Source organism: Rutidosis leptorrhynchoides, chromosome 2, assembly GCF_046630445.1.
Source record: "Rutidosis leptorrhynchoides isolate AG116_Rl617_1_P2 chromosome 2, CSIRO_AGI_Rlap_v1, whole genome shotgun sequence".
Taxonomy (NCBI): domain Eukaryota; kingdom Viridiplantae; phylum Streptophyta; class Magnoliopsida; order Asterales; family Asteraceae; genus Rutidosis; species Rutidosis leptorrhynchoides.
This window is the reverse complement of record NC_092334.1, coordinates 463,785,778-463,809,662: the sequence shown is the minus strand read 5'-3', so window position 1 is coordinate 463,809,662 and position 23,885 is coordinate 463,785,778.

Sequence of the window (23,885 nt, the reverse complement as noted above, 5' to 3'; positions counted from 1 at the left end):
GATCGATACATGGGATGTTTTAGTTGACAAATTTCTTAAACAATTCTTTCCTGCATCTAAAGCCGTAAGACTTCAAGCAGAAATTGTTACGTTCACACAGAAACCAAATGAAACTTTATATGAGGCGTGGACAAGATATGGAAAGTTGTTAAGAGGATGTCCGCAACATGGTTTAGACACCTGTCAAATAGTACAAATATTCTACCAAGGATGCGACATCACTACAAGGAAAGACATAGATATAGCAGCTGGTGGTTCTATTATGAAGAAAACCGAAACTGATGCTTACAAAATTATTGATAACACTGCTTCCCACTCACATGAGTGGCACCAAGAAAAAGATATCGTTAGATCATCTAAAGCAGCTAGAGCCGATTCTAGCCATGACTTAGATTCCATTTCCGCAAAGATAGATGCTGTGGAAAGACGAATGGAAAAGATGACTAAGGATATTCACTCAATACGAATTAGTTGTGAGCAGTGTGGAGGACCACATTTGACAAAAGATTGTCCCAGTATTGAATTAACAATGGAACAAAGAGAGAATATTTCATACATAAACCAAAGGCCTGGAAATAATTATCAGAATAATTATCAACCGCCAAGACCGATTTACAATCAAAACCAGAATTATAACCGAAATATTCCATACAACAACCAACAAGGTCCTAGCAATCAACAAGTATCCAATAATACTTACAATCAGCAAAGACCTAATTTTCAAAACAAACCACCACAACAAACCGATGATAAAAAGCCGAATTTAGAAGATATGATGACGAAGCTAGTTGAAACTCAAACGCAGTTTTTCACATCTCAAAAACAAACTAATGAACAAAATGCTCAAGCATTTAGAAATCAACAAGCTTCTATTCAAAATCTGGAACAAGAAGTGAGTAACCTAGCAAGGTTAATAGGTGAAAGAAAACCGGGAAGTCTACCTAGTGATACAAATGCTAACCCCAGGAATGAAACAGCTAAAGCTATTACCACAAGAAGTGGTACAACACTTAAACCACCTGAAATACCTGTAACTTCTGATGAAGCCATTCCTACTCCACAAGAACCACAACCTGATCAAGATAAGGAAAAAGAACCGGTAGTTGAAAAGGTTAATGAAGATAACACAGTTAAGGATAAACCTTATGTTAAACCATACCAACCACCACTTCCTTATCCGAGTAAAATGAAGAAAGAGAAACTTGAAGCCGAGCAATCCAAATTTTTGGATATGTTTAAACAGATAAATGTAAATCTTCCTTTCATTGATGTGATTTCAGGAATGCCAAGATATGCTAAATTCTTGAAAGATCTAATCTCAAATAGAAAGAAAATGGAAGAACTCTCGGCTGTTACTATGAATGCTAATTGTTCAGCAGTGCTGTTGAATAAGATACCAGAAAAATTATCTGATCCAGGAAGTTTCACAATTCCATGTTTTCTGGGTAGTCTTAGTTCAATAGAAGCATTGGCAGACTTAGGTGCTAGTATAAATCTAATTCCGTATTCACTATACGCTAAACTAGACCTTGGAGAATTGAAACCAACCAGAATAAGCATACAACTAGCCGATAGATCAATAAAATATCCTAGAGGGATAATGGAGAACATGCTAGTTAAAGTTGGTACTTTAGTATTTCCAGTAGATTTTGTTGTTTTGGACATGGAAGAAGATTCTCAAGTTCCTCTCATATTAGGAAGACCATTCTTAAACACGGCTAAAGCAATGATAGACGTGTTCGGTAAGAAACTGACCCTAAGTATAGAGGATGAGAGTGTTACCTTTTCAGTTGATAGAGCAATGCAACAACCACAATCTGCAGATGATACATGTTATTATATTCAAACTATAGATGCACATGCAGAATTATTAGAAAAATTTCCAGAATTACAAGGAACAGGAGAATGTTCTTTAGGAGAAGGTAATGAACCAATTGATGAAGCTGAAATGTTAGCTACACTTATAGCTAATGGATATGAACCAACAACAGAAGAAATTCAAATGCTAAAAGAAGAAGACAGATATCGATATAAATCATCGATAGAAGAACCTCCGAAATTAGAGTTAAAGCCACTTCCAAACCATTTGGAATACGCTTATTTACATGGTGAATCTGAATTACCTGTAATAATATCGTCTTCTCTTACTGAAAATGAGAAATCACAACTCATTTCTGTGTTGAAAGCTCATAAACCAGCCATTGCATGGAAGATTCATGATATTAAAGGAATAAGTCCTTCGTATTGCACACATAAAATCCTTATGGAAGAAGGTCATAAAACGTATGTGCAACGCCAACGAAGACTAAATCCTAATATGCAAGATGTAGTTAAGAAAGAGATTATTAAACTGCTAGATGCAGGTTTGATATATCCAATTTCTGATAGCCCATGGGTAAGCCCAGTTCAATGCGTGCCTAAGAAGGGTGGCATGACTGTCATTACAAATGAAAAAAATGAGCTTATTCCTACTAGGACTGTAACAGGATGGCGTGTATGTATTGATTATAGAAAATTAAATGACGCCACCAGAAAAGATCACTTTCCCTTACCTTTCATAGATCAAATGTTGGAAAGATTAGCCGGAAATAGTTACTATTGTTTTCTAGATGGATTTTTCGGATATTTTCAAATTCCAATAGCACCCGAGGACCAAGAGAAAACCACATTCACGTGCCCTTATGGTACTTTTGCTTACAAACGCATGCCATTTGGACTTTGCAACGCCCCTGCAACCTTTCAAAGGTGTATGATGGCGATTTTTCACGACATGATAGAAGAATGCATGGAAGTATTCATGGATGACTTTTCAGTCTTCGGTGATACATTTAAATCATGTCTAGTTAATCTGGAACGAAGGCTAATTAGATGCGAAAAATCAAATCTAGTACTTAATTGGGAGAAATGCCATTTCATGGTTAAAGAAGGCATCGTTCTTGGACATAAAATTTCAAAAGAAGGAATTGAAGTGGATAGAGCTAAAGTAGATGTAATTGCTAAACTTCCACATCCCACCAATGTTAGAGGAGTTAGGAGTTTTCTAGGGCATGCCGGTTTTTACCGACGTTTCATAAAAGATTTTTCAAAAATTGCCACTCCTATGAATAAACTCCTAGAAAAGGATGCTCCATTCATCTTTTCAGATGAGTGTATCAAATCTTTTAATATTCTTAAAGAGAAACTCACTAATGCACCGATCATGATAACACCAAATTGGAATCTACCATTTGAACTAATGTGCGATGCAAGTGATTTTGCAATGGGAGCCGTTTTAGGACAAAGGATTGAAAAACGATTTCAACCTATATATTATGCTAGTAAGACGTTACAAGGAGCACAAACGAACTATACAACTACTGAAAAAGAACTCCTTGCTATTGTCTTTGCTTTTGATAAATTTTGATCATATCTCGTTCTAGCAAAAACGGTGGTCTATACCGACCATTCTGCTCTTAGATACCTATTTTCAAAACAAGATGCTAAACCAAGATTAATCCGTTGGATCTTACTCTTACAAGAGTTTGATATTGAAATCCGAGATAAAAGAGGAGAAGAAAATCTCGCCGCTGATCATCTTTCTCGTCTTGAAAATCCCGAATTAGAAGTTCTAAATGAATCGGCCATACAAGACAACTTTCCTGATGAATATCTATTGAAGATAGATTATAAAGAAATCCCATGGTTTGCAGACTATGCAAACTACTTAGTTTGTGGATTCCTTGAAAAAGGATTATCGTACCAAAGACGAAAGAAATTCTTCAGTGATATAAAACACTATTTCTGGGAAGATCCACATCTGTTTAAAAGTTGTCCCGATGGAATAATACGCCGATGTGTATTTGGAGATGAAGCTAGTAAAATTTTAAACCATTGTCACACAGGACCAACAGGAGGGCATTATGGGCCTCAACTAACAGCAAGAAAAGTTTATGAAGCTGGATTCTATTGGCCTACAATTTACAAAGACGCACACCTTCTTTGCAAATCCTGTGATGCATGTCAAAGGGCCGGAAAAATAAGTCAACGTGATGAAATGCCACAAAATGTCATCCAAGTATGTGAAGTATTTGACATTTGGGGTATTGACTTTATGGGTCCATTTCCAAAATCTAATAATAATCTATATATACTCGTAGCCATTGATTATGTATCTAAATGGGCGGAAGCACAAGCTCTCCCAACTAACAATGCACGAGTTGTAGTCAACTTTTTAAAACGTCTTTTTGCAAGGTTTGGAACACCGAAAGCTTTAATAAGTGATCGGGGTACTCATTTCTGTAATAATCAACTTGAGAAAGTTCTTAAAAGATATGGAGTAACTCATAAAATCTCCACCGCATATCATCCACAAACAAGTGGACAAGTTGAAAATACCAACCGAGCTTTAAAACGTATTCTAGAGAAAACCGTAGGATCAAATCCGAAGGAATGGTCCATTAAATTGGAGGATGCACTCTGGGCTTTTAGAACAGCCTACAAAACTCCAATTGGAACCACACGTTTTAGACTTGTTTATGGAAAAGCATGTCATCTTCCAGTAGAAATTGAACACAAAGCATTTTGGGCTTTGAAGACATGTAATCTTGATTTACATGAAGCTGGACGTCTACGATTAAGTCAACTAAACGAATTAGAAGAATTAAGACATGAAGCATACGAAAATTCGTTAATCTATAAAGAAAGAACGAAGAAATGGCATGATAAAAGAATCAGAAGTTCAAAAGAATTTAAAGAAGGAGACAGAGTTCTTCTTTTCAATTCACGATTCAAGCTATTTCCTGGAAAATTGAAATCAAGATGGTCTGGACCATTCATAGTCAAAAGAGTTTTCCCATACGGAACGATAGAATTAATAAATTCAAATGGGATTGAATTTAAAGTTAATGGTCACAGAGTTAAACATTACATACATGGTCCGATGGAAGTCGACAACGAAGTTAATCACAATTTCGACACCACAGCTAACTAAGTGTGGGGAGAATCAAGTCTTTAAAGGATAATATGTATTTCTGTTAGAGTTAGATTGTCTGTTTTCGTGTAGTTCTCGAAAATGGAACCCGAATGGTCTTTCCCTAGCAGACCCTAAAGAACTAGTCTTCTCCCCCCATTCTGAATTTTTATTTTTTTAGGTTTTTACAAAATGAAGACTGCCTGTGAACTAAACCATGGTCTAATGCTACACGCTTTGATCACTAAACGTAATAATGACATACTACCGAGTGAATTAGTATCAGTAATCAGAGAAAGAATGGACGGAGTTAGAAAAGAATCCAGATGCGAAGATAATAAGTTACAATTTGGTAAAGGAAAATCAAAATCCGCAGCGAAAAGAAGAGCACGACACCTAGAACGATGTCACAAATGCGGAAAATGGTCACATGGAGGTAAATGTTCAAATAATCAAACCTATTCAAATACCGAATTTGTTACTTTATGCAGAGACGGACCGTTCATATGTTTAGAAGAAAAGACACTGAATGCTCGAGGTTACGCCTATGTAGCCATGGAAAATCAATTAAACCGACTATCTTATGAATGGGATAGATCATATAACTAAGAAATCTATTTCACAGGTATGTCTGTACAGTTTTTATTTTTATTTTTATTTTTAACCTTTTGATAATAAACGCTAATTTGTTCGCTAGAAAATATTAAATTGGTATTGAATAAAATTAGGTTTGGCGACCGAAATTATTGATATCATTCAAAAATTTATTACATCACTGCGAAATTTAACGTTTATTCTTAAGGTATAAATATCTTTAATCAATCAAACCAAAATATTTCAAAAATTCGTCATGAGTTAAATTAGGTCTTGGAACCGAAATAACTTTACCGAAAAGAGGGGCGCATATTTTTGATAATATTTGATTGATTAAAGTGGGATAAAAAGACAAAAAGATTTTTAATTTTATTTTTACCATGTTTTTAAAATTAATATTTAAATCTTAAATTAATATTGTAAACTTTATAAAAACAATATATTTAAAATTGTAAATATTTGAAAAATTAATATAAGTTTAGTATGAATTTATAAATTTTTAAATTAAGTTTGGTGTGAATTTTTAATTTTTAAAATATTAATTTTTAATTTTATGCATTTCAAATTTTAAGTTTGGTGTGAATTTTTAATATTAATTTTGAATTTTATATTTAAGTTGTGTGAATTTAAAAACAAAAATTTACTTTATCTCATTAAGTTAAGAATATGATTTTTAAAATTCGTCGTAAGTTGAAGACTAGGTCTTTGAACCGAAATTGCTTTACCCGAGGAAGGGACGAGAACTTTTATTATCATTATTTTTAATCTTATTGAATTAAAGTATGCCAAAAACATTGAAAAAACCCAAAAATCTTAGCTTTTAAAACAATCGCTACAAAAAGACAAATTTTAAAATTTTATCGAAGGACAGACTAGGACATCGATCCGAAACGACCTCGTCCTAAATAACAAGGGAAACAAAATTTTAAAATTAATTACTTAATTGTTTTAATAAGTTAATGATTATAAAAAAAAAAAAACAAACTCCGCGAGTCGCGGAGTTTGGAGGGTAAATCCCCGCGACTCGCGGAGGAGTCGGATTACAGAAAAAAAAAATAAGAGCTGCAACAGCTCAGTTTCACACTCCACAAACTCAAAAACTGCTGCGAAAAAACTCCGAAAATACACCCAAAAACACCACAAAAATCCCAATTTTTAACCGTTAATCACCAAATCTTTTGCTAAAATCATGTTGAGAAGGATGCTATCTAAGAATTACTCAAGAAAAACGGTAAATTTCTACACCTAAACACCATTTAATTCGAAATTTGATGTTCTTGAGCAATTTTGTCCCCAAATTGATTTTGATGCTTTTTAGTGTAATTAGACTTAAATTGTTTATGTATTATGCTTGTATAACCTAGATTGATGCTGTTTAACATGATTAGAAGCCTTAAACTTCAAATTTTGAATAATCTAGGGTTTGTGTTCTTGAGCAAATTTGGGGCTTTTTGATATAAACAGGTTATGGCCAATTTTTGTCATGAATTGTTGCTAAATTGAGTAGTGTAACATGTCTAGGTAGTTAAATGATCCAAACTTTGAGCCTAAACATGATTTTGAGAATTAAAGTGGACTTTTTCAAGTCTAAAATTCATGAACTTGATTTTTGAAAGATAACGCCATTTGAGACTTGTTTAATTGCTAGTAATGATTATTTTGACATGTTATTTGAGTTGAATGCTTATGAACTTGGCGAAAATTTTTGTATATGCTTATTTGAAAAAATGTAGATTTGATAAAAATGTGAAAATAAGCTTAAGTTTGATATAAATTGATAATGTCATTGTAATTATTTTGATTGATGATTTTGCTGACACTAATGCATATTTGGATGCACAAAAATTGTGTTTGATGTGTTTTGCAGAATGAAAGGGGTGAATCTTCATCCCAAGCCCGCAATGCTCCTGCTGAGAATTTGGAACAACAGGAGGAGTATAACTACTACAAGCAGGATATACCTCATCCAGTCATGACCTTTTCCGATATGCACTTAGAAGAGTTGCACCCGAACCTGAGATTTGACAGACTTTGGATAGATTATCCAAAATATCAAAGGGGTTTGCATACTCTTCATTCTAAGGTTGTTGAGGTACCGAGGGTCATAGAATGGGGACCCTTAGAAGCTGTAGAATTGGCAGGGCCAATTAGGGAATTACTTGTACAGAGGTATGGTAATTCTTCTTTTAATGACTGGATATGTTTATTCACCATACGTAGACCTGTATATAAAGTATGGTGTGAAGAATTGTTATGTAGTATAGAGTTGAATGATCGGGTAGCTAGTTTAACCGATCGTTCTTTTATTAGATTTTTGTTAGGCGGTTCGATGCGCCACATGTCTTTACTGGACATGGCTCAGGATTTACGTATATATACGCCTGAGGAGTTAGCGTCTGCCGATTGTAGAGGATTGATACTAAACGGTAGAAAGATAGATGAAAATTTTGATACACACGGTGTGTGGAGTCAAATGACAAGCCATCACCGTTTCAAAGGGGGAAATTACTCTTATTTGGATATAGATAGAGCCGAATTAAGAGTGATACATAGGTTTTTAGCTAATTCGATTACACAAAGGGGTAAAAACAAGGAAAAATTAAATGAACATGATTTGTTTTACCATATGTGTATTCGAGACCCACAAAGCGCTGTAAGTATACCATATTGTGTGGGTTATTATTTATCAGCTATGGTTCGGGGGATGCGACCACATAGCATAATAGGAGGTGGTATTTTTATTACTTTGATTGGTGAATATCTCGGTGTGGATATAAGTCGGGGGGGATTATTACTAGAAGAGCCGGAACCCCGCGATACTATAGGTTTAAATGTATACCATGGTGCGAAAGTTTTGAAGAGGCGAAATAACGCCGCAGTACGATACCATGGTAGACATCCACAGGTGGAGAGAAACCAGCAGCAAGGTAATGTAGGAGGGGGGAATGAGATGCAAGAAATGCATAGGTTTATAGCTTCTCAGGAATACGAAAATGCTAGACAGAGAGCATTTGAAGATTGGCAAGTTCATCAGAACCAGATCATAGCTCATTGCCAACATATAGGTAGAAACTATATTCCTACACCGAAACCCATCTTCCCTCCTTGGTCTATAGAGATGCAGCCACCATATCCTACGTATGACCCTGCCGAAGCATTCTATAGCACTTATGGTTATGCCTGGAACCCCTATTGGTACCATTATCATCCTTAGTTTACTTATTATTTTTTTTTTTATTTTGTAATTTGTAATTATTGATACGTTTAATACTTTTGTTAATATTGTAATCATTTTTATAATTGTCTAACTTTTATTCTTAGATTTTAATAATTTTTGAATGTGGGGTAATATACCAAACTTTAAAAATATGTATATATGTTTGGAGTTTATCTTATGTACACAACAGGGTAAAACAACGCATTTTCAAAGACTGGCATTAAGTTCAGCAAAAGCAACTAATTTTGACGACAAGATGCAAAATATATGTGAAATAACAACAAGACGGAATGAACAAATGATGTGCACCATTTATCATTCAGCAAACAAACGCCAATATATTTGGAAACTTTGGTAAAATTTAATCATTTTCACACTAATCACCCTCAATAATTTAAATTGTTACTGATTTCTTGCAAATGAGGGCATTGCAAGATCTTAAGTGTGGGAAGGGGTTAAATTCTTTCGGATTTTAAAATTTTTATCTTAAACACTTGGTTACCATTAAAAATACTAGTAAAGCAGTAGTTGTATTAGAATCTAGTGCTCTATGATAATAAAGAACAGCCCTAGTCTTATATACTGACTACCCAATTCTAGTAAAATTTTTCAAAATTTTCAATTAAATGAATTCAAAATCATGTTTATACATATTTATGAACGATAAAACTAGGTTTTAACACCGAAATTATTGTTACCTCGGAAAGGACATAAATTAAGAAACAAACTAAAATGTTAAAATTCATTTAAAATGGAATAGAGGACGATAAAAAGGAAAATAAAAGCCAAGTGTGGGAAAATTTACCAAGTTATCTTAAACATATGTCACATATATCTGTAACAAATAACTGAAAATACTTTTGCTTTGGACTAAACTAAACTGTTTTACCCTATGAAAGAAAAGAAGAGATGGATCTACACGATGAATCAATTCCATCATTAAAAGGAAGTAAAGTCTTCCGAAAAAGACACGCGCTTCTTGATTTAGGTCATGAAGTTGTCGTCCAGACCAGCTGTAGGTTGACGAAAAATCTAGAAAAGTCATCACTAAAATCAGCAGGAAATCCACGGACCTCAGCATTAAACAGGGTCGCCATGTGGTCAGATTTATCCTAACCATGAGAAGGATTTATCTCGTACAATGGGGGGGCACCGTGCAAATTAGCTTGATAAGACTAATGAATCAGATCCCCAGAAAGGATAATCTCCTTAAAGATTAAAAATCAGCTTTTAAGACTGATATCACTCAATCCTTGAGATTGACCTTAAAGATTGAGAATTACAAACTCATGGAATTCAATGATATCTAAACTCGAGCTTGAACGAGAAAATATTTTGATCAAAATTACAAACCGATTTATTTTCTGAAAGCCCTATTTTCAATACGTTCATTACCATTGAACGTAAAATCCTAGGAATTCACCTGGAATTCATTAGGTCACCTGAACCAAATCGGGTGTCAACCGTAAGAACGGTGGTTGCATAGTGGTCAAAGACAGGACCTTGTGCCATACCGAAAAATTATAAGGGTGAGCTTTACTATTGCTCCTACCAAGGATAGTAATTGCGTCCGACACGTTATAGACCATAATCAAAAGCATGTCACGGGACATTGCCTTAACAGTTGCTTGTTCAACGCTTTCCTTTACAACCGGACGGTAGTTTACCGAAAGGTAATATACGGGACAAGTAAACTGGAGGTGTTGCTTTCCAAATACAAGGTTAGCAAGTGGGTGACACAAAACCGCAAGTTTTGAGCTAAAATTTTCAAATCTGAAACCCACCAAACCCACAAAAATATTTTGCAAACACCGGTAAAGGGTTATCCCGGAAAACTTATCTAGGGTAAAAACTAGATTTAATTTTCAAAAGATCAAATGTTTTCATAAAGATCCAATTTCCTTAATGGATCTAAATTTTTATAGTCATGTGGGACTGTAAACCATATCGTTACTACCATTGTTTATACCGCCGTATAGAAATCACTGATGTACAAAGTGTGAAGAATAAAGAAGTGATTCTAGTATTTCAAGACAATATTGCTTGAGGACAAGCAACGCTCAAGTGTGGGAATATTTGATAATGCTAAAAACGAACATATATTTCATAGCATTATTCCTCAAGAAAGACAAGCTTTTAGTTGCAATTGTTCTATTTACAAGTGATATTCGTTTAAATAATAAAAGGTGAAGACAAAAGACAGATTCGACGAATTGAAGACGCAAACGACCAAAAAGCTCAAAAGTACAAAAGACAATCAAAAAGGTTCCAATTATTGATAAGAAACGTCTCGAAATTACAAGAGTACAAGATTCAAAACGCAAAGTACAAAATATAAAATTGTACGCAAGGACGTTCAAAAATCCGGAACCGGGACCAGAGTCAACTCTTAACGCTCGACGCAACGGACTAAAAATTACAAGTTAACTATGTATATAAATATAATATAATATATAATTAATTATATTAATTATATATATATTATATATATATTATAAAACCGTCGGCAGAGAAAGACTCCAAGGGTGTGAGCTGTAAATTCATTCTCCGCGACTCGCGGAGTTTGAAGAGGATTTTGCCGCGAGTCGCGGAGCCCCAAAAATCGACTCTGCCTATAAAGCAAACCGAATTCTGATCATTTTTAATAATCTATTTCTCTCTTCTCTCATATATACGATATATATATATATATAATTTATATTTTAATTTTAATTCTAATAATAAGGGTATGTTAGCGAATGTTGTAAGGGTGTAAGTCGAAATTCTGTCCGTGTAACGCTACGCTATTTTTAATCATTGTAAGTTATGTTCAACCTTTTTACATTAATGTCTCGTAGCTAAGTTATTATTATGCTTATTTAAAACGAAGTAATCATGATGTTGGGCTAATTACTAAAATTGGGTAATTGGGCTTTGTACCATAATTGGGGTTTGGACAAAAGAACGACACTTGTGGAAATTAGACTATGGGCTATTAATGGGCTTTATATTTGTTTAACTAAATGAAAGTTTGTTAATGTTAATATAAAGATTTACAATTGGGCGTCCCTATAAATTACCATATACACTCGATCGGACACGATGGGCGGGGTATTTATATGTACGAATAATCGTTCATTTAACCGGACACGGGAATGGATTAATAGCCACTAGAATAATTAAAACAGGGGTGAAATTACATTCAAGGGTAATTGGTGTAATTGTTAACAAAGTAGTAAAACCTTGGTTTACACGCAGTCGATAACCTGGTGTATTCATTAAACAAAGTATTAAAACCTTGTTACAATTCGAATCCCCAATTAGTTGGAATATTTAACTTCAGGTATAAGAATAATTTGATGAGGACACTCGCACTTTATATTTATGACTGATGGACTGTTATGGACAAAAACCAGACGGACATATTAAATAATCCAGGACAAAGGACAATTAACCCATGGGCATAAAACTAAAATCAACACGTCAAACATCATGATTACGGAAGTTTAAATAAGCATAATTCTTTTATTTCATATTTAATTTCCTTTATTTTATATTTAATTGCACTTCTAATTATCGCATTTTTTATTGTTATTATATTTAATTGCATTTTTAATTATCGTACTTTTTAATTATCGCAAGTTTATTTTATCGCACTTTTATTATTCGCAATTTCATTATCGTTATTTACTTTACGCTTTAAATTAAGTCTTTTATTTATTTAATATTTTACATTAGGTTTTAACTGCGACTAAAGTTTTAAAATCGACAAACCGGTCATTAAACGGTAAAAACCCCCCTTTATAATAATAATATTACTTATATATATGTTTGTATTTTTATAAAAGTAAACTAATATAGCGTTGAGCTTTGTTTAAAGATTTCCCTGTGGAACGAACCGGACTTACTAAAAACTACACTACTTTACGATTAGGTACACTGCCTATAAGTGTTGTAGCAAGGTTTAAGTATATCCATTCTATAAATAAATAAATATCTTGTGTAAAATTGTATCGTATTTAATAGTTTTTCCTAGTAAAATATAAAGCTATTTTATATACACCTCGCAAAACATCAGGTACCCTAGTATTTCCGGCTGATTTTGTAATTCTAGACATGGAGGAGGACACACGTGTGCCTCTTATATTAGGTCGACCTTTCCTCAATACCGCTAGAGCTATGATAGATGTTCATGGGCAGAAATTGACCCTTAGTATTGAGGATATGAAGGTTACCTTTTCCGTTGACCATGCCTTGCAATACCCCGAGTCTACTGATGATCAATGTTATTATTTGCAAACCATAGACACGTATTCGGAGTTATTGCAGGAATTTCCAGAATTGCAAGGTACAGGAGAATGCATTTTTGCGGAAGGTGATGATGAAACAATGGTGGAAGAAGTGGAGATGTTGACCACTTTGATGGCTAACGGGTATGAGCCAAATGATGAAGAGTACAGAAAGTTGGATTTAGGGAATGAATACCGATGTAAAACATCGATTGAAGAACCTCCCGTTTTGGAACTAAAGCCACTTCCAAGTCACTTGGAATATGCTTACCTACAAGAAGGTTCTACTCTCCCGGTGATCATTTCATCCGAACTCTTTGTAAGTGAGAAATCTAAGCTTGTTTCCATGTTAAAAGCCCATAAAACGGCTCTAGCATGGAAAATTCATGACATCAAGGGTATAAGTCCCTCTTATTGTACACATAAGATATTAATGGAAGATAACTATAAGCCGTGTGTACAAAGACAAAGGCGACTCAACCCCAATATGCAAGAAGTTGTTAAGAAGGAGATTGTAAAACTCCTAGATGCGGGTCTTATTTATCCGATTTCGGATAGTCCTTGGGTGAGTCCGGTCCAATGCGTGCCCAAAAAGGGTGGCATGACCGTTGTCACAAATGAAGACGACCAATTAATTTCTACCAGGACTATCACGGGTTGGAGGGTATGCATTGACTACAGGAAATTAAATGATGCTACCCGAAAAGACCATTTTCCCCTTCCTTACATTGATCAAATGTTGGAAAGATTAGCGGGAAAGAATTTTTATTGGTTTCTTGACGGTTTCTCGGGATATTTCCAAATCCCTATAGCACCCGAGGACCAAGAGAAAACGACCTTTACATGTCCTTATGGTACTTTCTCCTATCGGCGTATGCCTTTTGGCTTATGCAATGCTCCTGCTACCTTTCAAAGGTGTATGGTAGCTATTTTTCATGACATGATTGAAGACTTTATGGAAGTATTCATGGATGACTTCTCAGTCTTCGGTGATTCTTTTGACTCATGTCTTAAAAATCTTGAGCTTATGTTGATTAGGTGTGAAGAATCAAATCTTGTACTAAACTGGGAAAAATGCCATTTTATGGTAAAAGAGGGAATTGTATTGGGTCATAAAATTTCTTGTGCAGGTCTTGAGGTGGATCGGGCTAAAGTGGAAGTAATAGTCAAATTACCACCACCAACGAATGTGAAAGGTGTTAGAAGTTTTCTGGGGCACGCCGGTTTTTACCGGCGGTTCATTAAAGATTTTTCCAAAATTGCAACCCCCATGAACAAACTTCTTGAGAAGGACGCTCCATTTGTCTTTACGGACGAGTGTCTTACCGCCTTTAATCTTCTTAAAGCAAAGCTCACGCAGTCACCGATTCTCATATCGCCGAATTGGTCAATACCATTCGAACTTATGTGTGACGCCAGTGACTTTGCTATTGGTGCCGTCTTGGGGCAAAGAATAGAAAAACATTTCAAGCCCATTTACTATGCTAGTAAGACACTACAAGGAGCCCAACTTAATTACACTACCACCGAGAAGGAACTCCTTGCAATAGTCTTTTCGTTTGACAAATTCCGATCCTATTTAGTGCTAGCAAAGACGGTTGTCTACACAGACCACTCGACATTAAAGTACTTGCTTTCTAAGCAAGATGCTAAACCCCGTTTAATACGTTGGGTCTTGCTTTTCTAAGAATTCGACATCGATATAAAGGATAAAAATTGTGCCGAAAACCTAGCTGCCGATCACCTTTCTCGACTTGAGAACCCGAATCTTGGGGTTCTACATGAGACAGTTATCCAAGATAATTTTCCTGATGAAAATCTCATGAGAGTTGAGAAAATTGATGATCCATGGTTTGCAGACATTGCCAACTATCTTGCGGGTGGATTCCTAGAAACCAGTATGTCACACCAGAAAAGAAAGAAATTCTTTAGTGACTTAAAATACTATTTTTGGGAACACCCATATCTCTTTAAACAGTGTCCCGATGGGATAATCCGTCGGTGTGTTTCGGGGAAGGAATGCACCGAAATTCTGCTTGACTGTCACCTTGGTCCAACAGGTGGGCACTTTGGTCCCCAAATCACGGGGAAGAAAGTTTATGAGGCCAGTTTCTATTGGCCTACAATATTCAAAGATGCCTACGCTGTTTGTAAGGCTTGTGACGCGTGCCAACGGGCCGGTCAAATAACTAAACGGGATGAAATGCCTCAACAAAGCATCCAAGTATGCGAGGTGTTCGATGTTTGGGGAATTGACTTTATGGGCCCCTTTCCAAAATCTCATTCTTACCTCTACATACTTGTCGCCATAGATTATGTTTCTAAATGGGCGGAGGCAAAACCTCTACCAACAAATGATGGCCGAGTAGTGGTAAACTTTTTGATGGAACTTTTCTCTAGGTTCGGCACACCAAAAGCTCTTATAAATGACCGGGGCACCCACTTTTGCAATAAGCAATTGGAAAAGGTGTTGAAAAGATATGGAGTAATCCATAAAATTTCGACATCTTATCATCCCCAAACGAGTGGGCAAGTAGAAAACACCAACCGGTCATTAAAACGCATACTTGAAAAGACCGTTGGTGCCAATCCAAAAGAGTGGTCAACCAAGTTAAACGATGCATTGTGGGCCTTTCGCACGGCCTACAAAACACCGATTGGAACAACTCCTTTCCGTATGGTATACGGAAAAGCATGCCATCTCCCGTTGGAGATTGAACATAAAGCACATTGGGCGCTAAGGGCATGCAATTTGGATTACCAAGAAGCGGGTCGGTTACGTTTGACCCAACTAAATGAATTAGACGAGTTGAGGCTTGAAGCCTATGACAACTCTCTAATTTACAAGAAAAAAACCAAACAATGGCACGACAAAAGATTGAAACGTCCAAAGGAATTCATGGAAGGCGATCGTGTCCTTGTTTATAATTCCCGTTTCAAGTTATCACCCGGAAAGCTTAAGTCCCGATGGACGGGACCGTTTGTTGTTAGAAAGGTGTACCCTTATGGTACAGTCGAAATGGAGAACGGGAAGGGTGATATTTTTAAAGTGAATGGCCACCGGGTCAAACACTATGTTGATGGTCCCCTAGAAATTGAGGATGAGGTTAGCCTCAACTTCAAGAAAAACGCCTAAATCTAAATGGGGACGAGTTTGGTGAACGACTCGTAAAAAAAAAAAAAATGGTTCACAATTGTAATTAGGTTTGTATTGTGTGCACGTTAAATTTTAGTTTGGTACAAAATGATTAACGTATGACCTCTAAACGCGAACGACTCAGAAAAACAGGTCAGTGAGTTTTAGTGAAACAGGACGTCGTCCCAAAACCCTAGACGCCGTCCCACTTAACATACCGGGACGCCGTCCCAAAACCCTAGACGCCGTCCCACTTAAAGAATCGAGACGTCGTCCCAAAAATCAGGACGACGTCTAGACCCCCTGAGTCAGAAAAAACATACGTTTTTAAACCATATCCAACCCATTTCTTATCCACAAAACACACTCTTCTCTATTTCTCTCTGCCCTAACACGAACCACTCTCCAAAAACCCTAATCTCTACCTCAAATTCGCGATTTCTTCTTCAAATTCAAGCTTCAAATCATGAACTTTTTGGTATGGATACTCCATTTTTACACTTTTCTTTATCAATTACTTGAATTGTATGTTTATATCTATAAATTGGTGAAGGATAAGTGTGGGGTGTTTGATTTGCATGATTATTGTTAAGATTAACATGCCTTATATGTTTAAATTGCCCTTATGTGTTTATTTTGCAAAGATTACATGCTTTTAAGGGTTTTGTTCATGATTCTAGGGTTTGTAGAAATTAAATCCGAATTTAGGGTGTTTAACTTATGATGTTGAGTTTATGTATGATGTTTATGATTCTTGTGAAGTATTTGATTGTGTTGGTGATGTTGATGTCAACTTGGACGGGTCATTTTTGAATGTTAGTGAATTTGTAAGCATATTGTTGAATTGTAATGAATTTATGAAATATGTATGTTTGATGTTCATTTGTATGGGCCTGTTGAAGCAAATTGATGGAATGAAATGCCCTAATGTATGATGTTATAATGGTCATTTGATCTAAAAATTGTGAAAATGCGTTATGATTTATGATGAATATGATTAGAATGCAAAGTTAAATGTTATGACCTATGAACACAACATACTTGAATCTTTGAGTCCTAAGTTTGTGCTACATTGTGAAGTTATGATTTTCATTTTTTTTGAAGGTGTATTAACGAATTCATGTTGACTTTGGTTGACTTTGGTTTAAAATTGTGAACATGCACTTTTGTTTAAATGAATCATAATGCTTTTGAACTAGGAATTGAATGATTAAGTTCTCCTGCTACTCGGTTATGTTTTTAGCTAACATTAAAACAACGGTTTCTATGTTCTTTTGGTTTGGTGTATAATGTTTTGCAGGGACAACCAAGCAGAGGAGGACCGGCAAAAAGAGGAAGGACAGCAGGTTTGGCTCCTCCATGACAACCACCACCACCACAACAACAACATCATTCATCATCGTCTTCCGGAGAAGAAGAGGAGGAGGATCTAAACGATCATCGAGTTTGGTTAGCACAGGTTCAGAACGATGAAGACTATACGGAAACATTTGAGAGAATAAACCGTAGGCCGATTAATGCAACTTGGTATTTTATATGGGGGCCATTGGAAGAGGCGGGCATGCGCCGACATGTTTCTAATTTACTCGCCATTCCTTACGGTAGAGTAGTCACCCACGCTTGGGAACAGGTTTTTAGCATCAATGAACCAATCTATCCGGTGCTGCTTAAAGAATTTTACTCTACCATACGGTTTAACAATGTCAGCGATTATTTATCGAATGAGTTTCTATGGTTTCGTCTCGGGGGCCAAGATAGGGGTATAAGCAGTTTACAGCTTTGTAGAGTTCTGGGAATTTTTGGGGAATTCACCGATAATCAGTTAGGTGAATATTTGCGGGCTTCTGATTACGTTGGCCGGCATGTTTTTGATGACACCTCTTATTGGCGCAGAATTTGTAAGCCAAATATTGCGCCTGCACATTTTAGATCAAGCAAGCACAGGTACAACGAAATCACAGCCCGGGATGATAAGCTGCTTCATCGACTCATCGCATGCACGTTTAATGCGAGGATTGAGGGTCATGAGAAGGTGAAAACATTAGATTTGTGGATTATGGATCAAATCAAGCGGGGTTCCTATACCGACATTCCTGGGCTAATCGGTAATTATTTCCTTGCCATTGCGACTGAGACACGGCTACAGAAGCCACTTCTGGGAGGCCACTACATCACCCGAATTGCCCGACATTTTAACATTGATTTCAGTAGATTACAGGAGTACACGAGCGTAATGAAACCATTAAAAAAGGTTTTTTATATTAATGCTGAAATCATTATGAAAGATAGAAATGGGCATTTGGTGCCTTTTGTGGCAGTTGGTGCAGGTGACGCAAGTGGCAGTGGTGTTCAGCAAGAGCAGCGGCAGGAAGAGGAGGCGGAAATGGAGGCACAGACTAATGTGGGTGAACAGGTTCCGTGGCATCCGTCCCAATCAAGTTGGGACAGTTTGGTTGGTAGTGTTAATAACATGAGGTTGAGCCCGAACGAACAAAGGATGCACAACGATCGAATGTGGGATAGTCAGCAGCGAATGGAGCAACGACAGATTGCTCAAGTGCACGATCAGGGATGGATAAGTTATGGTATTGATTGGAATAACCATAACTCAGAGTTGTTTTATTCCAACCCCGAGCAGTACTATGGGACGACACGTCTGACACCCCAATATTACACGGATCCTCAAAATCCACCCCCGCCTCACCCGATTTATGATAATACCGCTGCGCTGCAGGATGCTCGGAACAGATTTGAGCAGCAATATCCACAGGGACGCCCGTACAGAGATGGTTCGGGTAATTATTTTTGGCCGTTTGATAACTAGGCCTGCGTGCCTATTGGATCATTTTGTACTTTGTTTTGAGACAATTTAATTTGTGTGATGTGTTTTGAGATAATTTCGGTTTGTAATAATGTACTAATGGTGTGGTTTGATAAACGGTTGTGGTTGTAAAAACACCGTTATTTTTATTGTGATTTGTGTGGTTTGTTAATTTGTGCAGCATGATTGAACTTCAAAGACTGGCATTAAGTTCAGCGACATTTGATATTATGATGTGTGTATGATGATAATCGCGGACTGGACGATGCTCTTATGCTGGCAGTAAGTTCAGCGGCATCCGTCTACATGTTCCACGATTTACAGGTTAAAAATTGAAAATTTCTACAATCACCCTATCACTTTGCCTTCTAAATTTAATCCTTTTTCTGATTTCATGCAATGAGGGCCTTGCATGATCTCAAGTGTGGGGTAGGGAGTAGAAATTTATCGGGAACTCGTTTCACTAAAATTAAGGCGTTTGGCGTTTATTATAAAAATTTTAAAATTTTCATGTAAGCCTTAAAAACGATTAAAAGTCCAAAAACAAAACCATGTCATATGCATGGTGATTTTAAAAGAAAATAAATGTTGTTTTGCATTTTTAATTATTAATAGTCTTTGAAGTTGCACTATCATTCAATTATTTGAATGAAAATCCTACGAGTTTAGTAAGCTAACTTGTAGGTCACTTGTACCAAAACGAGTGTAAACCGTGAGAGAGCGGTGATTGTATAGCGTGGTCGGAAACCGGATCTCGCGCCAGATCGAAAACCCTAAGGACGATCCTCATTGTTTCTCCTAACAAGGACAATGTTGCGTCCGACCACCTATTATGACCAATAGGATGTATCTATTCCATCCTCAAGGAAGTAAAGTCTTCCGAATGACACACTTACTGATTCAATTCAGAAGATGTAGTCCAGACCAGTTGTAGGGTGACAAAAACTCTTGAAAAGTCATTACTAACATCGACTGGAAATCTACCAGGCCTCAACGTCAAACAGGGAAACTGGTAGTCAAGGTTTGTCTCAATGAGGGGGATTAACTAGTAAAACGGGGGGGCACCATGTATACACAAAATGTTAGTGATTTATCAGATCCCCGGAAGGATAACCTCCGGAAAGGTAATATATCAGCTTTTAAGCCTGATGAACTTCAATCTTTATGATTGACTTAACGGATTAGATGATTACCTCATAATTATCGATGATATCCGGACGTAATGTGTATCCTCCTAAGCACATTATTTTCTACCGACATCTCGCGATGTTAGGTACCGTGAGAGGGATTGGCTTGACCAATAGCGGGAAACCCGCACTCATTTTTCAAAATTCAGAAAATCCGACAAAATCGGAAAACGTGTCTAGTATTAAAAACTAGCATGATATTTTAAAAAACCATAAAACGTTTTCATCAAGGTCCTGATTTCCCTAGGATCAAATTTTTTGGATACTTGGCTCTAATCTCTCAAAAATGTGTGTGTGTGTTTCCATTGTGAATATAGCGTGCGTGTGATTTCAAGTGTGCTATACTTAAAGCGTGTGTTTTATATAGTGTGACTTGTGTTTCATATCAACGTGTGTGTTTTGTGTGTTACGAGTGATTCATGTAATGTTTGTAATCTATATTGTGTGATTATGTTTGATATTGTTCGACTTTGTAACGAAAGAATTGCTTGAGGACAATCAAGGTTTAAGTGTGGGGTGTTTTGATATTGCTCAATAACATCATATATATCTATCGCAATATCATTAAAAACGCTCTAGAATCAAGGATGATGAAGGTGTTCTACAAATAATAAACCAAGATGCGCAAGTTTATATCGGAAGAATGATTTACAAAGAATTTTGATGATTTATGACATTGGTTGATCCCGATACGAGTTAGGGTCAAGATAGCACTCTAAAATGATAAAACAAAGCTTCCAAGGTGTTAGGCTTCGTCCAAATGAAGTAATATTGAAAAGAAAATGAAACAGTCAAAATTAGCACAACAGGACGCCGTCCTGGAAGGTGGGACGCCGTCCTGTCTTTCAATTCGGGACGCCGTCTCGGCAAGTGGGACGACGTCTAGCCCTTTATACCGGGACGCCGTCCTGCCCTTTGGGACGACGTCCCGTAGTAGGTGTAGCCGACTTTTTGGCTTTTTACCTACTCTCTCCACTTTAAAACTTCAGTTTTTGAAGGACTGTTTCATCAGAATACGAACCAGAGAGTTTAGAGGCGATTTTCAGGAGCAAATTGGAGAACTCCAACCTCTTTGAAGAGGCTCAACATCAAGGCATCATCCATCAAAACCTTCTTCATCCAAGAACTCTTGTTCTTGTAGGTTATTTACTTGTTCTCAGCAATGATTTCAGTTAATAATTTGATTGTATTGTTGTCTGTTACCATGATTGTTGGCTAGTTTCTATAATGTTTGTCTAGATTAATAACCAAGGTATTGGATGTAATCTTATTGATTGAATGTATTATGCGTGATAGATTGAAGCTTGAATTAAGAACCATGCTTATTGTTGTTAAAATCATTTGTATCTAGTTAATTGATATGTTGTTGATAAAGAGAACTCTTGTTGATGTATTATATTGATTTACAATCAACTTGTCTTCGATTGATTGTTTGCTAAACCGGACCAAGGGGGTAAACTAGATTAAAACGGTTAAAAAAAATAGGAATGAATTGTGCAGAGCGAACGCAAAGACAATTGTTATTCAAGTCTTTGATCTTGTTGATCAACTAGTCACAAACGAAAAGGTCTAAGTAATAGGGAACCCTCGCTTAGTAATTCTAGTTTGAGTACATGCTAAAGAGAACTCTTGGCGAGTCGATTTAGGTGATTAGCATGCTTATAGTTATTTGATTACAAATACAAGAACCATAGTGAAAAGGGAACCCTTGATCTTGTTATTGTATTTGCGTGTTTATCCGAGAGAACTCTTAGTGAACCTATTAGATAACTACACACATAATTATTCAATCAGGACTTAATATCTAAAAATACATCCAATACCGAGGGTAAAATATCTAGATAAACATTTCATCTCTTTGATTTAATTCAAAACTATCTTACTTGCTTTATTTGCATTTATTATCATTTCATAAACTTAAAAGACAAAAATATTGTTTTTACATTTAACCTTCTTTGATTTGGCTAAATCGTTAAATAGCCACCAAAACATAAAACTTGTACTTTTAACTTTCATTCACTTAGTTAATCATAATATAGTTTCTAATTCTAGTTTGACTGATATAACTGTCCTTGGAACGATACACGGAACTAAACCAGTTACTATACTACTACACGATCGGGTACACTGCCCGTTAGTGTGTAGCAATCTCTAAAACCGGTATTTTCCATACGATAATTCATATACCACTTTTCGCACATCAGTGATTATTTATCGCGTAGCGTTGCACGGACAGAATTTCGACTTAAAACCCGTAAAACATTTCTTACAATAACCTTATTATTATTAAATTTAATTAAAATTATAATTATAATATAAATATAAATATATATATTGAGAATCAGAGAAACAGAAAAGAAAAAGATGTGTCTTTACTCGCAGAAAACTGGCTAATTTATAGAATGTGGCCTGCTACAATAACTCATGCGATCGCATGAGATTTTAGTGCAAATCTCATGCACTCGCATGGGCTCATGCACTCGCATGAGTTTTATGCCTATTTCCCATGCGATCGCATGGCCGTCAGATCCAGCTCACATATTTTTTGTTTGCTAGTTTGTCGATGTTATTTAATATAATATATAATATATAAATAATTTATATAATTATTTAAATATTATATTATATTCTTGTGCATAGTTGACTTGTAATTTTAGCTCCGTTGCGTCGCGCGTTGATAGTTGGCTCAGGTCCCGGTTCCGGTTTTTCGAACGTCCTTTCGTATAATTTAATATCTTGTACTTTGCGTTTTGCGGCTTGTACTCTTGTAATTTTGAGACGTTTCTCATCAATAAGTTGAACCACTTGAATTATATCTTGTACATTTGAGCTTTTTGGTCATTTGCGTCTTCAAATCGTTGTTTTCTTCTTTTGTCTTCGCACTTATTTATTTAAACGAATATTACATAAAAATAGAACAATTGCAACTAAAAGCTTTACATATTGGAAGGATATTGATACTAAATATATGTTCCTTTTTAGCATTATCAGTTTGCTACAAAACACACACGGTACGTGCTAAGTGCCGTCATGGTAGGGGCCCGGATGTGCCGCCCCCCGATGAGGGAAATGGTGTTGTTCGTTTTGTGCTTCATAATTTTACCAAGCCATAGCTCCCTCTTCTCCTGCTCGACTTTGTATTGAGGATGGTTCGGTGCGTGATCATAACGATAGTTTTGACGTGGCTCTCCTTGATCGTTTGTTCTCTAAGGGGTTTCGCACGGTTAAGTCTATCCCTCCCAAGTGTCGTTTGGGGATTTCTCGGGTTTTGAAAGGTGCTCTTGATAAGGTGATCTCTAAGCCTGATGACATTTCTTGTTGGGTCTCTTTGTTGGTGTTACCCCTTTGTACCCTTAAAACCTTTCGACCACGGAGTAGTCGTGAGTCTAGGTCTTCGATAAAGCGTCGGCATCAGGAAGAGAATATTTCCCGTGCTATTTGCTCTTGGGGGACAGCGGGTGGAAGTTTACAGCTTGTGAGGGAGTATTTGTCAGAGGATTCTCCTATGTTGTCAGTGGTTGATGATGAGGTCCTTGATTTGGAAGAGCGTAATATTAAGCAGTGTCGTAGGAAGATTTGTGATGGCCATTACACCGCTGCAGCTCGTGTTCTTTCTTCATCAGGTGTTGCTCCTTGTAATGACGCCACACTGGCGGACTTGTTGTCTAAGCACCCTTCTTCTTTAGCTCCATCCTTGCCTGATATGCCGGTTGA